Raw genomic sequence first — 5459 nt, 5'->3', positions numbered from 1 at the left:
GGTATTTTTCAAAGTGATCTACCCTTAGATCAAAATTCTAAAAAAAAAAAATAAAATAAATGAATAAAACTTTACAGTGTATTATTCAATCTGTAATTGATTCAGGTATCTTTAACATTTAAAAAACGTTAACCTAAGATAATTTAAATGAATATGTTACATGTATTTTCTCTCTAGAAGTAAACAACAGTTATTTCTATTCACTGATACTGTGTTGCGTTTATTTTTCCCGGGGGCAAAAAATGTCATATAAAAAAATTAAATAGATATCTCAGTATTAACATCTTTATATCTTTCTCAATGTCCAAAAAACCCATTTTGCATTGGTGTAGAGTGGGTCCTTAATCTCAAAAAATTATGTGTAATAGTACGATTAAGACTGGGTGAATTTAGGTTCTTTCCTCTCTCTTTTTCTTTTATTTTCAGTAATAAGGGTGCAAACTTTGCAGAACAACTTTATCATGGTCTTCAAATGGCCTATGTTAATGTGAAAAGTAATTTGACGATCAGTAAAATCGCTTGGCTGAATTGGAGTTACTTTCCCTCTATTTCCCTTTATTCTCAATAAAATTTAAAATTTCTAGAACAGATTATTGTATTCAACCCTATTAGGAACTTAAATTTTCTATGTAAATATGAAATAGAACATCATACAAACAACGAAACCAAGCGTGCATGAACAGATTTGAAGCATTCATATTTTGTTCGTTCCAGTTGTGTCAGTGTATACAGCGCAATTCCCCCTCCCCGTATACTTGCTACATTGAAGACTGGTTGAATTGCCTAAAAATTTTTCTTCTTGTGGCGCCTTTCTCAATTTCTTTTTTAGCATATCAAGAACATTTTTGTTGCATGTATATGACATAAAAAGGAATACGACGTGGGATCCATTCATAATTGTAACCAAGAATGTAAAGGGAGACAGCTCAAAAAAACCCGTCAATTATCATTAAAAACCAAGATGTTCCTGTTAAGACAAACATTTTCAAAAATATAGAAAAATTATTTCTTTCTCTAGAAGTTTGTAGCTTTGGAGTTTTCTTATACGACGAAATGTAACGGAAAAGATTACTATAATAAAAACGATTTGGAAAATTGTAGGACCAATAAATGTGATAAGTAGAGCATTAGTGCCAACGAGGAGGCATTTAGTTCCCCCGTATCCATATTTAATCCCGTTCTTAGGAAAATAGTCAAAAACTACGTTGAGAGCAACTGGTAAAAGTGGTAGAAGGTACATGTAAGAAATCAAACAGTACTGGGTCGTTTCTGTCATTTCCTCTGACTTGTTACTCTTGGCATTTGAAGTAACAACAAACAGTTTAAACATGTGAAAACAACAGACTTTTGTGCAAACAAACACAGACCCCCAGAAATAGTGAGTGAAACCACCAATAATCGAGCAAACAGACCTGTCATCAATATAAGAACGAACCAGAAACAGCAATTGGGCAAAGAAAAGAGAGAGGGAGAAACACATGATGTTTTTGCCCTGAACAGTACGCAAAGTTGGTAAAGTACAGTAACTAAGAAATGTTAGAAGTAAACAGATCAGCGAAATAATCGTGCAAATGAATGTCGCCACGGTTAAGACCGTTTCTATTATCAAAACCGATTCTGAAACATACAAATACAAGTCTGAACAAATTCGAACGGTACTTCAGATGCTTCTCGAGAACTCATTAATAAGGAAATGTTGTTTATTAGCCAATAAGAAAATTTGTAAATGAGATTCTGATACTTAAGGTATATTCATCGGCCTGTAGTTGTATTTGTGGACACATCAATAATTTGTTTACAGCAAATGTATGGAAATGGCCAGTGAAATCACTTCCTACCTTATAGTTATGACGTAAGCATTCCGTTTGGGAATTTGCTACTTCTCTGCGATTAGGTAAATACCATGCCTGTATTTCTTCTTGAAAGAAAAGAGTTACACTATTACGTTTAATCTTCCAGTTCGTGAAGTTAAGCAGCTGTTTCTCTAATTCTGATCTGTCATTAACTTCCTCAATGATTTGAAATTGAAGGTAAACTTAACCCTCATTTTTAGAGTGAGGGCCTGATTGAGAAACTTCTAAGAAACTACAAGCTTTTTCTACGTAGAAATGATTCTGCATAATTTTTATGAACGGGGACATTACTTTAAAAAGTCTCTGTTGAAGAAATTCATTAATATTTTCAAATATTGATTTTAAAATCACGTTTTTTACATCAAAATCGTAAGAAATCAAAACTTTGAATGCTACACTATAATAGATATATGGGATCTTGTTGATCAGAGGAATGCAGGATAATTGGTAAAGACACTTTCCTGGAGAGCAATATATCCTTCCGCATTTTTTCTGTAAAATACAGGATTTAAAAAAAAAAATTTTATAACTTTTGCTATTCATGGTTTTTTAAAACAAAATTTAAACTCAAACCAAAAATTTACCTTCTATGAATCAAATAATTCGTCAGGTGCACAATCTTCAATTGATAATTTCCTTTCATCTTGAGACATATCCAAAACTGAAAACAGATGCCTACAAATAGGTACTGATCCTGTTTGACCGGCTGTATCCGATTTTTCGACATTACATTCTTGGCAAAATACGTTTGTGTATGGATACAATGCGTCATTAATCTCGCCTTTTTCACACATTTCCACACTGTGGGCAACATCTGCGTTATTAAACTCATTCAAATCACCTATCTGTCTGTTAGTGACAAACTCGTTTTCAGCAATAGCGTCCTGCCCAGTCGTGACACTAGTTACCAAATTATGATCTTCTCCAGTATTAGTATCTACATCGTTTCCGACACTCGCATCCAACCCATCAAGAGTATTCCTTTTAAACCTGCCAAATCCGATTAAGCCACCAATACTACCACCACCGCTAGTACTGGACTTGCCGTCTCACTTACCATTCACATCACATTTTGGAAATAGGGTCTTCGTAAATAGGATTGTTACAAACATCGCAAATCATGTTTCCAAACAACGAATTTTTGGATTTTGCCATTATGTTTATCTTTGGTTTCTCACAGAGAGTGAGAGCATCTTGACTTACAGATGAAACTAATCCAGTTGCATTGCATTTGGCAATTATAGACGAAACATCCACACATTCTCAGAGTGGAAATAGTAGTGAAGTATAGAGAACAACTGTTTTGTTTGGCATAGTTAAGCACGGAATTCAAAGAAGACACTTACGCTGGCCAAAACAAATGAGGACATACATGTAGTAAAGCTATATTCCACGGCTTCATAGGCGAAATATTATGGAAGGTTCCGTTACATAAGAAACCGTAATACTAGTAATTTAAATATGCCTCGTTTGTGTGAGTGTGAGTGATAGGTATGTTCAGTAAATCAAACTTTTCAAAACTCTCACACATGGAACTCACATGACTATTATTGCATTCTACTGGACACCTGCTAATGAGAAAATAGTGTTGTTTATTGAAAAATGGTATCGGAAACTTTTCTTTAGAAGGACGAACGCACGACCACTTCTGGTGATAAGCGGCATCTGGACAGCATGATTGATATTGATAGCACTCCTGATCACAAAAGCAGGTTGTTCTTCCCTTGAAACTAGAGTGGATCTCCTCCAATTTATGAGCTTCGTGGCACCAATCCTGGTATCCGCCAGATCTGACGTATTCTCTATAATTATAATGACGTCAGATTAATCATAGGGAAAGTACTAGATGTGATGTCCAAAGATTCTTGTGTAGACGTCTTTTGTTTTACTTTTGATTCTAATTAATCTGCTTTGAAGAAACACCAAATTAGCTACGTACATGCTCAATGTTTTATTATAATTTTCCGAAAGCAACAGTTCTGCATCAGAGTACACAATCTTCATTATCTCTCCATCCATAACCGATGGGCATTCAGAAAGATCAGATGCGTTAGGCATGCTTTGGTAGTGTTTTCCGTTCTTCTCTGAAACCGAATGGTTTTGGTCAGTGGAATGGCGCAAGAAAAATTGTTGTCGCTGATCAAAATCTGTATTACACATGAAACAAAAGACACTCTGAAATATCCCAAATGGACTCCAGTGTGTTTTACAAGCAGTTTCAATGTCCATCTCATACCTGTCCTAATCGCCAGTGAAATTACATTCGCTAATCAGAAATTCTTTTTCACAAGGCTGAGATAAATCATTAAATGGAGGGTTGTATTCGAGTGTACAATTGTACAGCTGCATATCAGACCATATTTCTGAATAATTCGAATATATACTTAAATCAAGCTCTTTCTCTGGGCCAGCAACATCAAATGTCCATGGTAGTACATCAGTATCATTGTGGCATTCAGCACATCTTCTACTTGCGAATGAAATATTTGACTTTAATGAAAATACAGGTGATTGGTTGATGTAATTACTTTTGTCAATGGGCAAAATGCAGCGTTCTGCAAGAGATTTATCATTTTTTATTGGGCAGTATGATACAATATTTTGATAGGTTTTTTGGTCACTCTCTTAATTGTTGATAAGATGCTTTGTATGAACACATTCACTAAAAGATTTGTCTCGACAACATGTTCCGGTCACGTGACAGTCGTCTAAACATGAGCAGGTCGGACAAAACAGCAATGTTTTAAACTTTGTTCCATGTGTAATTTCATGTCCCTTTTGCAAACAGAGGCTGTTGGTTCCACAAATTTCTCTGTAATGGTCGAGCAGTTTAGAAGTATTTTTCAGGTTTTCTATCCAACACCATGCAGGGTTGACAACAAAAATTCTGCTTACCTGAATCCGAAGGAGTAGAGCCATCCCTGAAGAAAATTTTTAATGACTCACAAATGTGTTTTTAAGGGGGCCGACTGTGGTTTTATTGTGTGAAAACTACAATAGCGAAACTCTTCATTCTTATACCATATATAACTTACATTAACTTAAGTGTACAAGCAAAGTTTGGGCAAAATCTACCGTCCAGGTATTTTAAGGGACCATCTCAAAATATAGGTACATTTACTATAAGGTTATATAGGAAATTGCCAATTTTTAGCACTTTAAAGCAAATTATACAAATACAACAATAGACCTTTTTGTTCAAACTATAATATATGATGAGTAATACTATATTGTACATTATGTGTAAGAAACACAAAATTCTACCGCCTTCTTACCAAAGGGGCATCTCAAAAGGCCAAAAATGAAATAATTTTCCTGTTTTTATAGGATACTACAAAAGATGGCGGGCACGAAAGTATCATATGAGAAAATTATAAGAATAAGGGAGAATTTCTCAAATTTCTATGTTTTAAATTTCAAGAGCGTATGTTCAATACTTTTTATTTAATAACATTTTTATTACCCCCTTCTTTAAGAGCTTCAGTATATCATAACGTCAAAAACACACTATAACGACGTCAACCTACCTATCAGTTGCAAAATCGGTTAAAAATTCAGTTATATAAAATTGTAATTACATTTTTGAACCTGTAATTTCTTAATTTT

General features: G+C 34.4%; 1 pseudogene; it reads right to left on the bottom strand.

Moving 5' to 3' along the window:
• Nucleotides 1–694: 694 nt before the first annotated feature.
• On the bottom strand, nucleotides 695–3115 carry LOC134263731 (G-protein coupled receptor Mth-like; annotated as a pseudogene).
• Between the last annotated feature and the right edge of the window lie 2344 nt (nucleotides 3116–5459).

The sequence above is a fragment of the Saccostrea cucullata genome, unplaced genomic scaffold (assembly GCF_032062105.1).
Source record: "Saccostrea cucullata isolate Sc308-1 unplaced genomic scaffold, CSIRO_AGI_Scuc_v1 ctg10830, whole genome shotgun sequence".
NCBI lineage: Eukaryota > Metazoa > Mollusca > Bivalvia > Ostreida > Ostreidae > Saccostrea > Saccostrea cuccullata.
The sequence above is the reverse complement of the archived record's forward strand: the minus strand, read 5'-3'. Positions and strand labels throughout refer to the sequence as shown.